The sequence below is a fragment of the Anser anser genome (genome assembly GCF_964211835.1).
Source record: "Anser anser genome assembly, chromosome: 1".
Classification (NCBI taxonomy): domain Eukaryota; kingdom Metazoa; phylum Chordata; class Aves; order Anseriformes; family Anatidae; genus Anser; species Anser anser.
In genome coordinates, this window is record NC_139720.1 from 83,191,617 (window position 1) to 83,213,953 (window position 22,337).

The 22,337-nt window shown below is 38.5% G+C and overlaps 1 protein-coding gene and 1 long non-coding RNA gene across 3 annotated transcripts in view; one reads left to right on the forward strand and one right to left on the reverse strand.

Annotated features, from left to right (window-relative positions):
• LOC310892619 overlaps positions 1-20,606 on the forward strand; it is a 72,797-nt gene extending 52,191 nt beyond the window's left edge. Inside the window, exon 2 of the long non-coding RNA XR_014578253.1 lies at positions 1-20,606. This exon is cut by the window's left edge and continues 23,781 nt beyond it. This is a non-coding gene — a long non-coding RNA (uncharacterized lncRNA).
• Positions 1-22,337, reverse strand: part of ROBO1 (roundabout guidance receptor 1) — a 697,351-nt gene that overhangs the window by 433,481 nt on the left and 241,533 nt on the right. The window lies entirely within an intron of this gene.

Consider the following 22,337-nt stretch of genomic DNA (forward strand, 5'->3'; position numbering starts at 1 on the left):
ACCTCCCTGGTCCTGCTGGCCACACTATTTCTGATACAAGCCAGGATGCTGCTGGCCTTCTTGGCCACCTGAGCTCTGTTCAGCCAGTGGCTGGCTCGTGTTCAGCTGGCTATCGACCAATACCCACAGGTCCCTTTCCGCTGGGCAGCTTTCCAGCCAGTCCTCCTCAGGCCTGTAGCATTCATCCTGAAAATCTGGTGGTCTCACATAGCTAAGAAGATCTAGGGCTCTGTGCTATTAAAAAGCTAAAGTTTTTAATAAACAAATTTTTGCTATAGGGTATCTATGGTTCTGTCAGAAGTTCTAGGTATCCCTGTATTATACAGAATCACAGAATTGTAGGGGTTGAAAGGGATCTCAAGAGATCATCGTGTCCAACCCCCCTGCCAAAGCAGGTTCCCTAGAGCAGGTTGCCCAGGTAGGCATCCCGATGGGCCTCTTCTCCAGAAAAGGAGACTCCACAACCTCCCTGGGCAGCCTGTTTCAGTGCTCCGGCACCCTCATCATGAAGAAGTTCTTTCGCATGCTGGTGCGGAACTTCCTGTGATCCATTGTTTGGCCATTGCCCCTTGTCCTATCCCCACAAACCAGTGAAAAGAGGTTGGCCAGCTCCCACTGTCTCCCACAGTTAAGATATTTGTAGACATTGATAATATCCCCTCTCAGTCTTCTCTTCTCAAGGCTGAACAGACCCAGGTCTCTCAGTCTTTCCTCATAGGGAAGATCCTCCAGGCCCTGTATGATCTTTGTTGCCCTCCACTGGACTCTTTCCAGTAGACACCTGTCTTTTTTGTACCGGGGAGCCCAGAACTGGACACAGTACTCCAGGTGAGGCCTGACCAGGGCAGAGTAGAGGGGGAGGATCATCTCCCTTGACCTGCTGGCCACGCTCCTTTTTATGCAAGCCATTGGCCTTATTGGCCACCAGGGCACACTGCTAGCTCATGGCCAACCTGTTGTCCACCGGGACCCTCAGGTCCTTCTCCACAAAGCTCCTCTCCAGCAGGTCATCCCCCAGCCTGTACTGATACATGTGGTTGCTCCTTCCCAGGTGCAACTCTTGTAAAACCTCATTTGGTTTCTTCCTGTCCATCCCTCTAGCCCGTCCAGGTCTCGCTGAATGGCAGCACAGCCTTCTGATGTGTCGGCCACTCCTCCCAGCTTTGTATCATCTGTGTGCTTGCTGAGGGTGGACACTTCCCTCATTAAGGTCATCACTGAAGATGCTGAACAAGACCGGACCCAGCACCGACCCCTGGGGAACACCGCTAGTCACAGGTCTCCAGCCGGACTCTGCGCCACCGATCACCACTGATCACTGCCAATACATAGTAACTATTTCTCAGATTTTATCTAGTTTTATACATTTTTAATCAAATGTATTAAATTCATTTAATAAAGACCACAGACTCACCAATAGGTGCTTTTCCAACTTCAGCTTTTAATTCTTCTTGCACTGTATCATTGTACTGCTCTTCTTTCTCCCCAAACCCAATCCATAAACATATAAAATTATTAGTTCATACCAGCCATATGAAGCCCATTATAAGTGTAACATAACTGAACCAGTATTTAAACAAATAGGAAAACTAATGTCTTTACATGACCAAGCTAAGTAAACAAAAAACTACGGCAGCTTGATGTTGCCTTCCCTAATTCTTCCAAGAGAGAAACCAGAGACCCAACTGCATTTTGTTTGATTTAGTCATTGAGAACAGGCTACATCTTGTTTTTTTCTCCTCTTTTTTCCCCCTAAAATAAGCACATCTTCACATAATTTAGATGGTAACTGATGAAATAGTTTTTCCTTTTCTTTATAAAAACATGTATTTACAGAACTGTATAAATAACAAAACACTCACACGAAGGATGTAGTAATAATAATTTCTTCTAACCAACTTCTTAGTCTAAATGATTTCTCTTTGATCAAACAGCATCAAGGTGTTGCAAATCCTGTTGCTTTTAACAGTTGCTAGAATTATAACACATTTTCAGAATGCCTTAAGAATTTACTAAGTAATATATGAGGATAGGGCAGGTAACAGTGAATTTAAACAGAAATATAGTAGAAATTGGGCAGGGAGTTAAGCTACAGGGATGAATGGGAGTGTTTAAGTCTTCAGAGATGGAGGAAGCCAGCTTTTGTACCTCTTTTGGTGTCAGAGCTATTCTTCCTGACAGCCAGAGATTTGCTATTAAAAGCATTTTACTCATCTCAATACTTCTCATTTACAAAGCATTAAAGATTTTCTATAACCTTATCAAGTCTTCACTTGCTCACATTCACCTATGCTCTAAAAAGTACCAACAAGAGTTTTCTCTTTAATTCCCTGATATAATTAAGTTAAGCTTGAAGCAACTCTTCTGTTCTGTGATTAGCCTGAAGTTTGCTGTTTGACCTTGGTGCCTGAGAGCCAAGGAATCTGTATTTTCCAACTGTGTAACCCAGTCTAATGAAGTAGTGTAAGAATCCCCAACAAGCCTTGTCCCCTGAGCCAAAACTCTCACCCAATTCAAGCGGATTTATAACCATACATTACATCTGAAAGAAGAGCCCTTAACATACACTGAAGCTTTGGAAGCAGTGGTTTAATTACCCAGAAGAGCAACTTTTCCACAGTTAAATTGTCATGGAAACACAGACACATCAAGACCCCAGAGAAGTACACCAGGAACATGTAAACAATACAGGGCAACAAAGAGCTGGATGGTTCCTGTATAGGTGGTAAAGCAGATTTCTCTGTAAGTATGTTTGAAGGATATAGTAGGAGCAGTACCTCCAAACACAAAGCGTTCTCCATGTGCTCAGTAAGTCCACGTTTGTTTTTTTTTTCCTCCACCTCTCTTTGATCATGTATACTTAACCACCAGACCTACTGATGTCAGAGGAGATTAGAAATGACCAGATTGCTACTCCTCTTCCCTTCAGCATCAGCATGCAAGTCTAATGGAGCTGAAACAGCCACAAAGACAGTTCAAGTCAGAAAAGCAGCCCTCCTAGTCTCTGATCTTTGGCCTCTTGTGGTCAAGAATATTCATTAGCAATACAGGCAAACTGACTAACCGCATGCAACTCATCCATACCCATCTGTCAAAGATCAGAAAGATGGTCCATTGATTTGTACAGGTCACTGATCAACTCTTTTAGCAATGCGATGTCACACAGAGTACGACAAGTGGGAATGCTGACAAATGAGCCATATGTTCTGTAAAATTGCAGAACAGGGAATAACAACCTCTCCTAATGCCTACCTATCCAAGTAGCTTCTTTCCCCATCTTTGAAATTGTTGCTAGCAGGTACAAATACCAACATAATTGATAGATATTCTGTTCACTATCATGTTTGTACATTATTTCATATATGTACAAATACGATGATAAATTACATTTACAATTTGGAAAACCTATATGAATATGAAATACCATATGACTATTCCTATAGGCTTTTTACCTTCCCTAAGGCAGCTGCAAAATTTGCACAAGGTTCACTGCAGTTCCCATCCCAAGCGTTGTGGAAACATGGGCCAAGAAAAGCCACAGGGAAGCATGCCATGTGTCTCAATGTAGAAAAGTATTTGTTTCATATGAAAGCCAGAAAATGAAGGAAAATATTTTAATCTGCATCATGCACATTAGCTGTCTTTTGATATAAAGATACCATCCTAACATTACTTTCAGAAACAGAAATGATTAGTACACTTAGCTATGTAAGGTAGGGAAATTTTCTAAATAGCACAAACATACCTGTCTGCTATACTATGTTCAGTAAATCTTCATAGAAATAGTAAGAAACCTCCATAATTTCATCCCTGAAAAATGCCGCTGAGCGAGGCAATGCCGGGGCTGCACCATGCCGGCCCCAGCCGGCTCCAACGGCCCCACTGCAGGGCATGGCCAGGCCCCGCAGCCAGGATGGCGGCGCCTTGCCTCAGGGGCAGCCTGGGAAAGGGAGAGTGCGTGAGCAGCTGAGTGGGCCTGTAGCCCGTAGACAATATTAACTCACCACAACTTTCCTCTGGATAACTTCATGAACAGCATATTTGTCCAGACACAAAATCTTGGACAACCTTCAATGCTACAGAATTTCAACATCATATTTAGTACAAAATTAATATCCTGTGAGATAAGAACCATCTTGTCATCCCTAATTTATGTATGCATTTAAATGCTTATTACAGAGAATTAATAACAAGATTGCTTGACTCCCCTATCATCACAGAGCATTTCTACTGCATTAAAACTTGAACCAATGTATCTTGGGCTACAAGAAGTCAAACTGAAATGATACAATGCCTCACATTTATAATTTTTAATACCACTATTACGCAAACTACAGTCATAATGTTGTTTAACCTCCTGAGGGAAGAAGCAACCGTTGTTGACATCTTTATAACAGCTAATGTTATTACTTCATGATAACAGCATGTTACCAATGTTGATAAATTAAATTTCAGTGAAGATATTAAAGTTAATTTACAAACACTATCAAGTCCTTAATAATGTCACCTAAATAAAGCCATAACTTGAACAGTAATACTAAAAAAAATGCTTTCATTCCATGCAGACCATGAAGTATATTTCCCATAGAAATACCTGAATCAGAGGATTATAGCAGAGGATTTTGAAAAGACCAACCAACCTACTATGGATTTCTATCATTGAACTGGTCTCCCAGCCGTTGTCTCTTTTAAAGCAGAATTTATCTGTGAAAAATATGTATCTCAGTTTCCAGTGCTCCTAGCAGTAGTTCTTTGCAAACACTAAAACTAGTATTAAAACAAAATGAAACGAAAACCAAAGGGCTCTAAAGTGTAAACAAATATGTCCATCTACCTAAATACTTAACTCTCAGGGGAGAAGATTACTAAGTAAGAACACCAAGTCTGGCAAGTAAAAAGAACAAAATAATATCATTAAAAACAAAAGAAAACAACAACAAAACCCAGGAGTTAGGAATGAAAAGCCTAGAAGCCTCTATTTTCAGGTTAAATTTTCTTGGGAAGCCTCAGCCTACTTCTTCTGCTTCTCTTCGATCTTTAAGCGGATCCATCTGAAAACTAATCTCGTTCTTTTCAAAACAAAAAAGAAAGGCATAATATTGTTTTTAGCTGTATCAGATCATCCCTTACGTGGCTGAAGATCTACCCACACAGTACTGAGCTTCTTTCTGGATATTGGTAAGAATCCAGTTTGCCAACCAAAGTGGAGAGAAACAAGAGTTCTCTAGTGGTTCACTCCTGTGAAGGCCACTTATGGTAGCCTTTAATAAGATCTCAACTGCCTGTGAAAACTGCACACCCACAGAAAGAAGCCAGGTAGAATTTAGAAAAGGTACAAAGGAACAAAACTGGGAGGAGTGGCTGATACACGAGAGGGCTGCGCTGCCATTCAGAGGGACCTTTATAGGGTAGGGCATTGGGTGGTGAGGAACATCATGAAGTTCAACAAAGGCAAAGGCAGGGTCCTGCACCTAGGGAGGACTAACCCCATGCACCAGTACAAGCCGGGGGCTCACCTGCTGGGAAGCAGCCCTGCAGAGAAGGACCTGGGAGTCAGGGTGGACAGGAGGCTAACCACGAGCCAGCGATGTGCCCTTGTAGCCAAGGTGGGCAACGGTATCCTGGGTTGCATTAGGAAGTGTTGCCAGCAGGTCGAGGGAGGTGATCCTCCCGCTCTGGTGAGGCCTCACCTGGAGCACTGTGTCCAGTTCTAGGCTCTCCAATACAAGACAGACATGGAGCTCCAGAAGAGAGTCCAGTAGAGGTCTATGACTACAGAAATGGAGCATCTCTCTTATGAGGAAAGGCTGAGAGAGCTGGGCCTGTTTAGCTTTGAAGAAGTGAAGACAGCAAGGGAATCTTATCAAAGTGTACAAATATCTGAAGGCTGGGTTTCAAGATGATGGGGCCAGGCTCTTTTCAGTGGTGCCCAGTGACAGGACAAGAGGCAACAGGCACAAAGTGAAACACATTCTGGCTGAATATGTCAAAACATTTCTTGATAGTGAGCATGACAGAGAACTGGAACAGGCTGCCCAGAGAAGGTGCGGAGTCTCCTTCTCTGGGGATATTCAAAACCTGCCTGGATGTGATCCTGTGCAATGTGTGCTAGGTGACCCTACTTGGCAGGGGGGTTGAACTAGATGATCTCCAGTGCTCCCTTCCAACCTCAACCATTCTGTGATTGTTATAAAACATATGAATCTGTGTAGTTCCCAGGCTGAACCGTTCATTTTTAAGTTTGTCACCTGAATTCAATCCAACATACCTAGGGAGAGGTAAGGTCCCCACAAGAATATTTACAATAACCAGTAGTATGAACAGAGGGCATTTTAAGTAAGTAAAAGGAAGTCCTGAAGAAGTCCCCATCCCTGGAGATTATCAAAACCCAAGTGGACATGGCCCTGATTAATGTGTTGTAGCTGGCCCTGCTCTGAGCAGGTGGTTGGACCAGGCAATCTCTAAAGGTGCCTTCCTGCCTTGACTAGTGCGTGTCAGTGAAATTCATGCCACAGACAGACCTTGAGAGTATTGTATAGTGGCTGGATATCTACATCCCACAACAACAAGAGGTTTTTTCCTATCATTTATGTCTGCCCCACATAAGGTATATGCTTATAAAATATTCTCCAGAATGATTTGCTTTGCTTTCTCACAGATAAGTGTATCACTATTTTAAGCAGTAACATTTTGACTTTATTTTGAATGCTGGCACAGCACAGTAACTGACAGAATAAGGATTAAAAAAGATAAATCTACTTATATCCTAACAGATATCAGACAAAAAAAATCCCAACGTATTGTCACAAAGATTTTAAAAATTCCTACTTACACACATTTTCTCGGAAAGGTGCAATGATTTACCATTTTCATGAAGCTTTCTAGTGTTATTTCTAATTTCAAAATATTTTATAGTAAATACTTTTTTTTTTCTTCAGGCAGTCTTTTAAACTACTTTTTATTTATTACTTACAGAGCTATCAGTCACTGTTTAAAAGTCTTCAATAAATCAAATTGACTGCCTGAAAGAAAGCCATCAATCATATCGACTAGTACTAAAAAAGGCCAATACCATGTTAATTGCATGCAAAATTACTGTGTGATTTTCTCAAGCAGAATCCCTCCTACGCTTTGCATGCGTTGAATGACCAACTACTCTTACTATGGAAGTAGCTTAGGAAATCACTTAATAGTATCAAACCATAGGAAAAACAGGAGGAGATAAAGACATTTTTCTTTTAAAACCTTCTTTGCATCAAATAATAGCTACCACTCTACTCTGAGGTTTTAGTGTAGGGGTGCTCACAGTGACTGATACATGTTCTAACACCCCAACAGCTACTGCAGCTCAGACAGACATCAGGCTAACAGCAAGCCATGGCCAACCGAGTACCAGTGTTCAAGATATAAGTAGTAGTAAAACATACCTAAGCAAGAATGATACAATCAAATTCACTTTAAAAACCTCCACTATTGCTGTATTTCTAAATGCCAGAAATATCCACTTTGGAGACCACGTGATTCTTTTTCTAGAAGTCTTAGCATAATTCCTTAAGAAGAGTATTAAAATTGTAGGCACAGCTGTATCCGTTTTAGTCTGACAAGCCTTTGTTCTTAGTTTCAACCCTCTACTTTTTTCACTTTATGACTTGGGGCAATATTCTCATATTGATGAGTTCAACCTTTCTTATGTAACTCACTGTGCAGGAGAAGATAATTATCCCCTGAGTAAGGTCTGACATATCCCCCACTCCCACCCCCCTTTCTTGTTATTTGAAGAAAAGCATGCTTTTTGAATTTTATATTGTATGTAAAATAATCATACTTCTTGCCCATTTGATCTATATAATCTCTATCTAACATCAGTCACATAAGCCTAAAAAACAACATGGGCAGATCACATGAAAGCATTCTATGGAGGCAGATGTGGAGATTAACAACTATGAGAAGGATACATTTTCACCGGCCTTCCAGACAGATCATAATATCTTTTAACACAATTTTTTAATCTTCTAAGTAACAGACTGATGACCTAAAATATTCTCAAAGTGTAATATTATGTATGACATCTACACACATTGGAGGAGTTGAAATCCAAAAACATATGAAAACAAGGGGGGATTTTTGATGGTTTGGGCTTTTGTTTATTCTAAAAGCAGCCTGTCAGCACTTCATGGTCTATTAGAAGAGTCGTCTTGCGTTCTCCTTCAAATACCATGCCTCCTGGGAGACTTTTCTCAAGAATACGAAGGGCCAGATTGTGGGTCACACTCTATCCACTTTGCATGTCTGTGTCGGTATAAAAAGACTATAAAATTCAAAGTGATGGCAGGCAAGACAGCCCAGCTGACCTAAAAAGCTACTGAAAGGGGCAGTCCGCTGCTTTGCTGTTTCCCGCTTCTCTGTCACTCCCAGAGATATGCTCTTGCACCTCTCTGACACTGACTGAGGTACTAATCTGACTTCACAGAGAGCTGATTGGGCTCACCACAGTAGCAAAAATCTACTCTCCTTGTCCTCCCCCCTTTATTACTTTTCTGTCCCCTTTCGTGCTTCTTTGGTTTACCCAGGGGTCACCTGAGCTCCAATCAGGCAGCATAAGGAACAGAGGGAGGGGAAAATGGGACTATGCCTTTCAGTGACAATGAACTGTGTGATCAGCTACACCCTTGCTGTCCAGCTGCACTGTAATTTCAACTATTTTCAATAGCTGAGAACCAGCAAATAGAATATGCCCGTAGCAAGAGCTCAGCTACCAGGTGCACATTGCTGGGTGCAGTCAGAGCACTGTTGTACTCTGAAGTTACTTTTTATGCACTCTTAGAAAAAGCAGTTTAGGATAGCATTCAAACTTTGAAATTGAGACTGAAAGTATGCCTTGACTCGTAGCAATCAAGGGGTGATAGTGCCACCCCCTCTTGCATCCTGCTATCACGGCCTGCCTGAACCCAGAAACGTGACTTGCGCATCCACGCAGAGTAGGAAGCACTGATTATTTAAGTAAAAGGCATGTTCACTAACCAGTACCAGGAGTTCATCGTGGGCAGGGGAAGGGAAAATAAAAGAATCCCCAGTGGTGAAGAATGGTGAAGTAGGGCAAGTGTTTGGAAAAGTTACAACAGTCTTTGAAAAAAAACAAACTGAAACTGTGGCCTTCTTCAAAAATCCAGTTAGGTAAAAACCTGAACGTGTTGCCAAAGTCTTAGATCTAGGCATCATATTTGTTATAAATTGAGAAAGAAGAGTCTCCTGAGAAGTAGTTCTACTACTCTTCTGAGTAATTTGAACATTTTCCTCTGGAAAGTCACACAACTTGTGAGGATTACTGTAGTAGTGGCTCTCCTGGAGAACAGAGTGGGAACAGCTGGATGCACAGATAATATCAAAGTATTGATCTGTTGGTCTAAACAAACCCAGTGTCTGGAAACTGCTTTTGTGGAGTGCTCAAACCTCATCTTGCCAAGCAGTGGCGCTGACCGAGGCAGCACCACTCATCCTCAGTGAGTCCAGGAGAGCCATGCCTGGCAGCATGCAGAGAACTGTACTCGAGAATGGGCTCGGGTTAAATATAATCTGGCTGGGGGCATTGTACGTGTTTTTTTTTTTTTTCTTTCTTTGGATCAATTTTCTTAATAAGTTACCTAATGCAACAGAACATACTGTCTCTAATATGGTTGAACTAAAACAGATTTTGACGTGAATAAGAGGTTGTTCCTACTGTCCTTCTCCCAGCCCCTACCCCCATCCATTTTTGTAAAGAAAAAAGCAACAATCGTGTGTCATTACTGCATTACTAACTATATGTGTCCTACTAAGAGCTCAGGTAAATAAAAACTGAACGTTAATTAAGGATTTAATTAAGTATCCTCTTTAAATTGTTGCATGTGTATTTTAGTCATAGCACTGACTACATAAGACTGACATTTTCAGCAACAGTGGAGTCTCCTTGAAAATACTGACACCTTCAGTGAAGTACTGGAAATTAAATAAATACAATGTACTACACGGAGACTTTCTTTGCTGTAACCCATAAATGTCTGAAACAAAGTAAGCACAGATGCAGTATAACAGAGTACTGTTTCTAGATAACTAAAAGACAAAAAGCTGTTGAGAAAACAGGATAAAGCCCAAAAGCTGAAATCACATAGAAAAATGAATGAAAATAGACATTAAAGTGGTTTAAAAATGCACAACATTTGAATACTGTACTAAATACAGTTTAGTGCAACGTTCAATGCAAATATCAATATTTACATTACAAGATAAAGAAAAGGAACTCAATGGTAAAGACATGCATTAAGGTACATGATTAATTACCAAGCAAATCTGAAGATTGTGAAACTGAGTTACAGAAACTAAAATGTGCCCTTGGCACTGAGAACTTTAGCAAGTAAAGATAAATCAGTTTGCAAATATAAAGTGAGGTATTCCTCCATTTTTCACTGGAAAACAATGATTTGGTTAAAATGTTTTTGTTTTCCCTGACACCATTCACCTCCTTTCTATCAGATACTTAGAGGGTTTATTCCTGAAAAAAGAATTAAACTATCCAGCAGAAAAAACCAAACAGGCATGTTGAAGGCAAGAATATGATTTTTAGTGAAAACCCTTGATTTTTTTCAGACCTTTTGATTTCTTGATGTACAAGTCTAATAAAGGCACAGACAATATGCAGAACAGTGTTAAAAGGAAGATGTTGGGTCAGAAGAGTTTCATGCTCTTAAATAAGATACATTACTTTCTCTTTGTGCAAGACACAGAACCTTAATTTTACCATGGCTAGTTTAGCTATAAGTTGAGTCAGGTACCCAAAATGAGGGTCAGCTCAGCAGAAATAAAGTATTGTATCTGAGCAGAATTAGCATGTGCAAGTTGATTAATTACACTGTAAGCTAAAACATTGTTGCAGGACTCAAATTTTCCTGATAAAATTATCATTCGTATCATTTCTGTTCATAAAACTAAGAAAAATCCTGCAATAGCCTTTAAGGCAATAAACGGGAACTGTCTTTGTGTGTGCAGCTTTACTGCTGTCACTAGAAGTGGTAAAACCCACTTTGCTAGATCAGTCAGTCTTGTTCTGACTGTAGCATCTCTTGCTGCAAGAGTTCTGCCGTTCTCTGGCACTCACACTGAAGGGGAACCTCCTGCTACAGACATCGTGTTATTGCACATCAGTGGCAGAAACACGGGTAACCCAGAAGAACCACTCCCACAGCAGGCAGGGGAGCTCAGCCCTGGGGGGTCATTAATGCAGGACTGCTCAAATGAAGGAGGCAGCTCCTTCTACCTCTTCTGAAGAGGAACTTAGAGAAAAATGCACTCGAAGTTACTTACTGAAATTTTCCTTTCTGAGGATAACCTCCTCAAGCTTGCTTTTGCAATAGCAAGAAATTTGAGCCTGATGAAGGGCAGAGCTGGCTACAGTCAAATGGAATCCACATGCTTATACAACATGAAAAGGCAGAAAAATAGAAGTTACTAAATGTCATGACTGTAGAGTTTCCAGCCCAACTTCCTTCCATCTTCTTACTGTCTGTCTCATTCGCATTCACATCACAGCCCTCTAAAAAATAAATAAAACCAGCTGGGCTTCTTTCTGTAGCATTATATCTAGCGAAGTGTAGCTAAGCCTAGAGTTTGTTACACAAGTCTAGATCAGCTCAGGATGAGGTCCATAAAACTTCTGAAGTAACTCACCAGTATCATAAAAGCTCAAAAACACTGCCCAAGCCAAAAGGTCTAAAAACACCGAAAGCAGTTGAAGCCGGCAAAATTATAAGCAATTGAAAACAGACCTAGTAACAGAAAGTGTTAAGAAACTTTAGCTATAGGCATTGCTGCCAACTCTAGCTATAAATCAGGCAAGAAAATTGGAGGGGAACCTTGAACAGTCTGTTCAGAGCTTTTTAGAATAAGAGCATGTCTGTTTATATACTTTTGTATAGTGCTAGAAAAATATGGTAGATGAAATGGAAAGACTACATTTCACTGTACACTAAGAACAGATTAAAAAGGGATCTCCAGTATTTACAGGAAAAATATCCAACACCAAAATCACAGAATAAAAGATTTCCTTTAGTTTTTCAGCATCCTGTAAGGTTTTGTTAAACCATCTAAATTTAAAACAAATTGCATCTCCCAACCAGGTCTGTTGAAAACATCAGCAAAGAGTGCTAATCTTGCTCTAGAAGTATTAACATTGGTCTCAATTTCATTTTGCTTATTAAGACATTTCTTCTACAGTAGGGAGACTGAGACTAAATGCTACTAAGAGAATTTTTGGATAATATAAGAAGAAAGTGGCAGCATAAAAACAGTTGTTTTATCAGATGTCTTATTCATCATCATTAATTAATTTATACTAATATTTATTCTACCCAAGCTAGCTTGATAATAATGTGCTAGTTTTAAATAATTCCAGTTTACTCTAAACATTGCTTCTGTGAAAGCTAAAGTAAAACTACTACTGGTCTTGACAGGAGAATTAAGAAAAAAACAACTCGTTTTATTTATTTTTCAAAAATATTGCCTTTTGTCTTTCTCCATGATGTCTCTATGTTTGAATGAACAGCTAAATGTAAAGCTATACAGTCTATCTATTGATTTCAGCTGGCTTATCTGACTGACCTGTTACATGCAAAGTTTCTTGCACATATTTTTGAGGCTGCAGTACTCCTTGCTCTAAAATCTACTTGAAATACAAAACAGTTGAGTAGCTCTTGTTTACTGTAGTATGCAGCCAGGAAAATAAATAAAACAATGGTTCAATGCTTCTTAGATGTGTTTGAGTTTCTGTTGGATATATTTCAGTATGACTTCAAGAATACATCAACCAATAGACACTAGTTTTGGGTTTGCTCAATCAACCGACACCCCCCCCCTTTTTTTTTTCAAGAAATTATTATAAGGAAAACTTTTGATTTGATTTAATCATTTATTGACTTAGGGTTTATTTGTTTGTTTGTTTTAAGTGCTGAAGAAACAGGAACAGGAATGTCAGGAGAATGTTGATCTGAGAAGCCTAAAAAAGCCTCATTCATTTTGAAATAAATCAATTCAACTATAGACATCACAGTAAGAGCCCTGTTACCCATGGAACTAGGCAGAAAACACTTTTTGTATCAGTAGGGAAGTAAAGGTACATTACTATTGCTAGATTTGAATAACTATGTAAATACTAGAATATATAGGGTTATCTACAATAGGCACAGTTAGCAACAGGGTGTTACATTAAATTACCATAGTGACAACAGAAACATGGCAGGAAGCACACACTAATTGTGTATCCAGGTGCAATTTAAAATTTTCTATTTAATAAATATATAAAAGAGGAGAATAAGTCGTGAAAAGCTTGCTTAAAATGTTTAAGGTTGGTGACCTGTCCTTAACTGTTTTTCTATACCATATACTACCTGGCTTCCACAGGCATACTTAATAGTTTTACAGTTACTTATTTTTGAAGAATAAGGAATGCCAACTCAATCTCTAGATGCATCCTTACATAAAATTCTACTTTTGTTGTAAAAATCCCAGTATGAATTGAAAAAAAAAAAGTATGAACTAAGACCCATCCAATCTAATAAAGAAGTTATCAAAACCTTATTATTATTCTTGCATAAACACCCAGGAGTCAGGGTGGAACAACACTTTACATGTTTTGATTCATTACAAAAAGCTGTGATGAAGACCTTGAGAAGCCAGGTGTTCGGTAGTGAGAAAATACAGAGTAAAAGGGCTTGGAGAGCTCTTTTTTTTTTTTTTTTTTTTTTTTTCCTGCCAGTGATAAAAATTAAAATAAATGGTTGGGGTGAGACAGGCAACAAGTAAATAACTGACGGAATTGTTTTCTTCAATTCTGACCTTTGAAATCTCTCTAATCAACAGGCAAGGAGAACCACCGGAGCAGCATGTATTTACACAATTAGCTGGATCAAGGTCAAGGATCAAGGTGCTCAGTGTTTTCCAAGAGTGAAAGGAATTCAGATACTAAAGAACACACTATTTTCTTTCTTAACTTACAGTCTTCAGGAAGTCCTCCTGAAACCTACAGCCACAACGATGGGAGTACACAAGGAAGGGTAATCGACAAGAACAAATACATAACAGCTTAGCCGTTTACCACTTGCTAGAGCAGCAGTCAATTCTTAACTACCTAATGGTGATTTACACAGTTCTTAGACTGCTCTGGATTCAAAGACACCCGTGCTTGTCCCCTGTCATCCTTATTAAGCCCAAGTACAGCTGTGTGCAACAGCCAACACTGAACCAATTCAGGAGCCATCTCATACCTTGTCAGGCAGAACCTAGCTTGGCCAAACTCAGCAGGGAGGTAAAGGCAAAAGCTTGGCACTACAGTCCAGCCCTGCAGCAGGGCAGAGCCAGGGAGGCATCCTGCCATGGTGAATAACCCGACACAACCAGGAGTGTTGTGCAAAAGCACCCAAGCGGCTCTGCAAGACAGAGCTCATGTCTAGCTAATTAACTTTCCCTGTCAGATGTGAAATAACTCTTTGGGGATGAGTGGGCATTTGCCCAGCACTACAGAGTATATACTATGGTATTCTATTTTCCTGCGTAACGGAAGAAACAAAAAAAAATGATACCAACTTGAATGATAGTAAATTCTCTCCAAAAAAACAAAGCATACACCCTCCAACTTTTCTCGAAGTTTAGAAAAATCTGAAGGATGAAGAGGTGGTCTGAAACATTTACACCTATCTTTTTCTTTCTTTCACCAACCAGCTGCTTAGTCATCTCCAGGATGTATTATCAAGTGTGGTTTTGACTTGGTCAAATATCCTCCTTCTGTGCTAGGATGATTAAGTTAATGGAATTACATTTATTATTTACAGAGTACACAGGAATGGCTTAGCGAAAGTTCAGGCTGAACCAAGCTCAAAAGATGACTATTTTTGGCACTTACCATGTTTGTAGAAGAAACAATATCTAAGGAAGTGCACTTAATGAAAGGAGTCTGTTTAATCAGCATAAAATAAACAGCTAAAAGCAGGTTGCACAGGGAGAAGCAATAAAAGAACAAGTGACTCACTATGGTATTGTTTTCTTTTCAAGCTCTGTTCACAACAGAAGCTTTTCAACAACTGTACTTAAATGCCTCAGTTTCAACACTGAATTCCATAAGGAAAGAAAGAAAAAGCTTTCAGTCCTTTGTAGTACAATGCTCACAAGGCACCCTGGATCTTCTGTAAGCCTTGTATTCCTCAAGTAAAAGGTGAAAGCACAAAAATGGTAAACAAAAACCAATTTGTGCACCAGATGCAAGTAAAAACAGTAATGGGGCATAAAGACTGTATTTTAACTAGAAAGCTATGTTCACTGAATAAATAATCTTCTCTTAACAACACATACATAGACTTAGTACGTGTTGAATTTGCCCTGCTGGAAATCTTTAAATGATCAGACCCTTTTACACCAGTGGGACTTATGAAATGAAACCCTGGATTTTGTTCCAATAGTAAACATTTATGATGCTATTTTGATCTTAAGCTGCTATTTTGTTCTTAAGCTGCTAGTAGACCCAGACACAAATAATGCATATACTCTTTGGAATAATAAAGAAAAAAAAAAAAGAAAAGGAAAGAAACAAAAGAAAACTTTCCCTTTCAGTGGCATTTCATTCTACAAGAGTTTGAAAATCTGAAATTTTACTAAGATTCTCCTTTTCTGGTGATTTCTAAGTGCCACTTTTGAACAAAACTGCATTTTGTAAAGTGCTTTATTAAGCTGATGTGGCTTCAAAAACAATTCTTCCTAGGAAATTACATGAAATCGTAATACCATCCAAAAAAAAAAAAAAAGAAACGAATGCCACACAAAAATCACTTTATTCAGCTGCTGAAGGCTTCACAGAATAGAGTCCTGGCTTTGAATGGCAGAATAAGTTGCAGTACCCAACTGAGTTACACCAGTGTGGTATACATGGGTTTGCTCTCTTAGTGTCATAACTGAGTAACAGCCTCAGCAGCATCTGGTTCTGTGACCTGGAACAACAGCTTCGTACTAGAAGACATATCCTGCTGCAACACAGTTTGTTTTACAACAGTAGTTTCATCTTTTAAGTAATGTGAACCTGGTTTCACTGGCAAGATGTCAGACAGGTATGTAGAAAATGTTGGTAAAATCTTTAATCCCTTTGCTGGACAGCTTTTAAATAAGAGTAAGAAGTAGGGGCAAGGAAGAAGAGCGTGCTTGTCTTTGAAAAAGATGAATAAAAGGAGTCATACATCATAACAGCAAAAATTAAAGATAAAAAAAAAATCCTTAGCTTTTCAATTTACAATACCTCCCAACACAGAAACAAGAGAGAACAAAGTTTTTAAAATGAAGCAAGCTGAGAACAGTTGAAAGAGAACTTACCACGCAGACAGACCATGGAAATCACTGCCAAAAGGCACATGGAAGACTGCATTTAGGAGACTCAAATGATTTTTTTTTTTTCATAATAGTTGGGGAAGATGACCATGTCCACTCCTAATGTTGTGTGACTGTGTAGCTGATTCTTTTCCTAAGGTCCAGCTTGCAATTGCATTATCCAGGCAAAGATTTGCATGCTGAATATTATTGCAGAATGAAAGCTTTGCAGGTTCATAATAACCTCAAAGAGCATCACTGTAATTCTACATCCTGGAATTTGAGATTTCTGGATTCAGTTTTTCCTTAAAAGCCAGAAAAAAAAAAAAAAACCTTTTCCTTCAAATATTTCATGTTTATATGTAACACTGATTACTGATAGCATTTTACGCTCTGTGAAAGAACTAGAATATAAAAGAAGCTTCTGTCAACTTATTTTTCAGAAAAGTTAAAAGCTGTATACTGAATACCTCTAGAAACTTTTATTCATAACTTCTATTTCAAAATAGATGTTTTGCAAATAGAAAGGAAACAAATAATGTACTGTTCATATGAATAAGGATTCTAGAATATAATCTAGAATTAGTCTAAAGAGTCTAGAAGGCAGAGAAAGGGTAAATGGTCAATACCATAAACAGCAACATCAAAACACAGAAGGCATGAGAAAATTATGTTGTTGTTAGAACTACTGCTTGAAAAGCACATATGTTCAATGAGGAATCTAGGGAGGGCAGTGCGTGAAGATTTTTTTTTCCCCCTTGAAACTGAATACAGGAGAAACTGACTGTAATTGTAGTGCTTTGTATTTACTGAACAGCTGCAGCACTCCGAGAACCTGGGACCATGGCTGTAACATACAGAAATGCAATAGTCCAAAGAGCAGTTGCTGTGATGTTAACACCTGAGAAGTAGTTCTGAATTCTGTGCAGAACTTGAAATATCCACATAGAACGTGAAATAAAGCTGTATCACAGATAAACTACATTTAACTATTTTAAGTCACAACAGCCACAATACCCATGATATCCTAATGCATAACACTAACAACATTCTGATGTGGTTCTACAATGTACTTTTTTTTTTTTCATTATGTGATGGGTTTCTAATCACTGTCTGGGATCTTTGATTTAGAGATATTTTTATGTGCTGACCTACTAGCATTTTTTCACTTTTGTGGGAGGTGAAGGGGGAAAGATAGAGGAAGGAAGGAAGAGGGATGGATTTATTTTGTTTAAAGTAAAACTTGTAGGAAAACACTTTGTGTTTGAAGAAAATTCCCATGGGAAAATATGTCTCAAGTTTAAAGTTTTGCTTTAAGAAATTAAGGATTTCCCAATTTTGTACTGCATTTTACCTCTTTTAGAGTGAAAAATTTATCTTACGTTTTTGATCATGCAGTGTATGTTTGCAGTTGAAATAGATGTATCTACATAAAAGTTCTGTCAAGCTGTTTTATGACCAAGAGATATTCTGGAGAAAAGAAAAAAAAAAAAAGATGAGATATTTTACTTAGCAGCAGCTGTCCATAGTGATTTCAAAAATGTACTAAAATAAAAATAGAGAACATTTTATTACTATTGTCAGAGTAACACAAAAGTGTACTATTACTACTACTGTCATGTAATAATACATAAAGAAATAAAAACCTCACATATATAAAGTAAAATGGTATTTCAAAAAAAATAAAATGTTTTCAGTACCTTTTTATTCTTAGAATCTGCCTGTTGTATCATTTCCTTTTAATGAAAAATATAACCATTTCCTCTAATTCTGAGGGGAAATTAAGAGACATTCAAAATACTGACAAATTTAGGATTCCTAACAGCTGTAAGTGCACTGAGTGTTACTAAGTAAATTTTTAAGTTTGGGAATATGAAGCTGTATACTAAGAGGCTTACCAAGATCCCATCTGACTGCACTGCCTTAGAAGGAAAAAAAAAAAAATGCTTTGATATACAGCGATTCATCTCATCAGTTTAGCAATTTATCAGTTAGTACCTCATCAATAAGTAAAAACTCAGCAGTAATGCATGCCAATTTATTAACTCCCCAGAAAAGTTTACATAAAACAAGCTTTTGCCTTCTATCATTAATTTATTCTTTATATGGATTTTACTTTAAATTGAACGTATCAGAGGAAGGGCGAAATCTACTCTTGAATGTGAATAGAGGGATTACACCCACACCTAGTTTATGACAGGCGCTGCATCGTTGAACATGTATCCGGAGCGTGTCCCTGCTGCTGCTGCTGCATCCATGTGCCACAGAGCTAACTGGTGAGCTAGACAAGGCCTCTGCCACACCAGCAGTTTGCATCACCAGCCTAAAACTCTCTGAAAACCAACTGAGAGCAGCCATGCTCCTAAGATGGGCTTGTACCTTGCACTGTGAGTTCCAGAACACAAGGCTTGTCCAGGTCCCTGATTTTAAGACTTACCATATCACTCCTCTAGCTTGTCAGTTATCCTGAAAACAGCTTGGACATCCAAGACATCTTAACATAGAAGTAATGAAGTAATTTACTTATTATAATTAAAACATCAAGAATTGACAAGTCTACAGAATGGCACACACAGATACGAAAATGTTCCTTATAAGTGGCTATACTTCAGCTCATTTTCAAGAAGCTTCTTTCTCACTTCATCTAACAAACTGCGTGCTGGGTTCAGCAAGCAAAGGCTCACAGCTGGCATCCAGATCTAAGCCAAACCTTCATCTGAAGGACATCTTCCACGGGAGGATCTCTTATTGGGATACATGTAATCTTTTATGTTCAAATTCTTCCCCAGAAGCTTCTCAGACCTTTCACCCACAAATCCTTCACAATTCATAGCTTCATCAGGTCAATTTTAACACTTTGCTGACAGGACTACTACCTATCTGTCTTGGCCTAATTTAAGAAACATGGATGCCCATTGGTAATGGCAAATTGGAACCAACAAACCTGCAAATGATTACACACAAGCTATAAAAATAGTTTGCCATCTGTTGTGACATTGGTCTAACCTCTTTTTAAGGAGAAATCAATATCTCATACTAACATAAATTAGTATAACATGCTATATAGTCATGAACAAAAATATGTACAGGATTCATTTCATTTCTTTTTGGACTTAAATGAATTAGTTAATTTAGGGGGAATCATCTCTTAGAGAAACTTGCATTTTTAATATTGTCATAATACCCTGAAATATTTTGTTTTAGAAAGATACAGTATTTGCTTTCTGTAGGATATAATCCTATCCACTGATAGCCTCAACGCAATTTTGGAGACCGTCAGATTTCACTGCATAATTCTTACTAAGTTTTTCAATTATAAAAGTTGTTAAAGAAAGATTCTGTAGAAGGAACCGAGAGGTTAAAAATCTCTCATTGTAATTTATAGTGTAGTTGGCTACCCTGAATGCACAAAAATCGACTCATAACTTCATACCATTTTGTAGAAAGAATAACTTAGGAAAGAAAGTGCTTGGGGAATTCACTAGAGATTGAAGAGTATCTTTGCCTTGTAGCTATGCTTAATGAAAGTATTAAATTTTTCTCTTCTGAGGCTGTCAGCTTACCTTGCTGAGGTTCACAAATTCTCCCTTAAGAGACATTTGTATTGCATCCATTTCAGAAAATGAGCCAAAAGATGGATATGAAGAGGGTACCTTATCAATAGAATGTAAGGTGCTAAATAAAAGACTAGATTTGGCTGATACACAGAGTTGTTTTTTTTCCTTGCTTTGGTAAGATACAACCATTGCTCTTGCAATGGACATGGAAGAAAAAAGCAGATGAAAGTTAAGTAAAAAGTGATATAGGAAATTTGATGGGACTGAAAAATAAGTAAATAAATAAAATCCAGCGAGTAAAAACAAAACGGATATGGATACAAAAACAAAACAAAACAAAAACAGTCAAAAACAAAGGCCAGAAAATATACAGTAAAGAGAAATATGGGAAAGGAGAGAAGTAAAGATACTCAAAGAGAAAAGGGTTCCAAGTAATTATATATCTTCTGAATATGAGACTTGAGCTACTCTGAAAATTTTATTCAAGGACAGAAATTATCGTGAGGAAAGGGAAGAGATTTTGAGAAAATAACAGCTTTAGACAACATGTACAGCTACAAAAAGGTTAAAATAGAAAAGAAGCTTAAAAAAAAGCATCAAAGAGACATTAAGATAAAGTCAGTGAGAATAAGGGACTTTTCAAGCTTTTACCCAAATGCAGAATGAAGAAAGGAAGCAGGAAATGAATACAAATCAGGGACTTTTTTGACAGAACAAAGTTGAGCGTTAAAGGCAAATCTGTCATCTCAAACCCATGTGTTTGCACTCAATTTTGGTACTTCAGTCTTCAGACATGACATTGAAATAGAGAATTCTAAGAGAATTAAGAGAATCACTTAAGTCATCATGTTACAAGGGCAAATTTATGTTTTAAATTAAATCAGTACGTAGGACAGCATGTAATTGCTCTGCTTCAAAAATCAGCCCAAGAACAGGTAAGGTGGCTCAGTCTCAGTACTCCTTCCTGTTTTCTGCTTGGTTCACAGGGCAAGGTATTACCAAGAGCTATTTAATACAATAATTTATTTCAGTGTGTTTTACTTTGTAGTAACACAAGTTCAGACAGCTTTAGCCTGCAATGGAGCAGCAATAATGCATTACTTATTGGCCCCTCTTGTCTTCGCTAGTTTCCTGAGCACCAACAAAACTAAACAAGAAGTGCCAGCCATGGAAAGTCTACTCCCTCTACTATCTGCAGTGGACACTATGGAAGGGGACACACAAAAAAAAAAAACAAAAACCCACCCTCTGTGGAATTTGTTACTCTTCTACTTTCTGAAGGGAGACGGCCTGGGCATAGATCAAAAGATGGCTGTGGATAAAAAGGTGTAATGTAACCAGAAGGAGATGGGAGAAACTTCCAGATCACTGCACATCTGCTGCTGCTGTTTCTTTGGTGCCATCAGGTGCTGAAGGGCTGGAAAAGGGCCGAAGGAGCAGTGCAGAAGGTGGGGCAGAAGGACAGGCTCCAACTTAACCCTCCTCTCCGCTCATCCTGCTGTTCCCCAAGACAGATCTCACCTGATCTACAACAGACACAAAGAAACTAAAATGGGACCGGTGTTACTGACATTATAAATTACTCTGCAATGCTCTATGGTATATGCCCACTCCTAATCCTTCATTTCCCATTCCCATCATGAAATATTCACAATGACTTCTGGTCTGCGGCCTTTATGTGTATTTGGCACCCACTGCAAAGGGACACGTAAGCCTACTTCCATCGGCCTTTGGAGATCATTTAACTTGGCTCTCAGGTCCCAGTCTGAAACTATCTGCTCTAATAAATACATACTCATCTGAATATAGACAATTTTCTTTTTTTGTGTGTGTGTAATATTTTACATTTCTCAATACTGAGGAGTCTTCAAGAGATGATTCCGTCTCTAAATCTGGCAGTTAAGACAAAGAAATACAAAGGAAACAGACACAGAAAGATAAAAACACCTTCCCCCACCCCTGTCTTGGCAACAGCAGGAGACAAATCTTGTGTCATAATCATAAACACAGTACTTATTTTCCTTCATCTTTTTGGACTCATATTTGTCAACCTTACAATTTTATTTTGCCCTCAACACAGGTCAAACCGGAAATACTTAAATTGCTGTCTTGGTCTATGGGCTGGCTATGGATCTCTGATTGTCTAGCCCTGTAGTTAATAATAAGTCTGAAAGAGCTTATTTTTAGAAAACAGAAGTTGATACAGTTCACATAATAACTCTGCAGAGATGCTTTAAAGACATTCTTAGGCTTAAGCACTAAGTTTAATTTTCATTCAAGGTCACCCTTTTAAGCAGCTGAATTTTGTTTAATTTTTAACAAAAATCCATACTTCACTGATAAAATTTACTGATAAAATTTAGTAATGAAGGAGAAGCTGTACACAAAAGATCATATAAGGTAAGT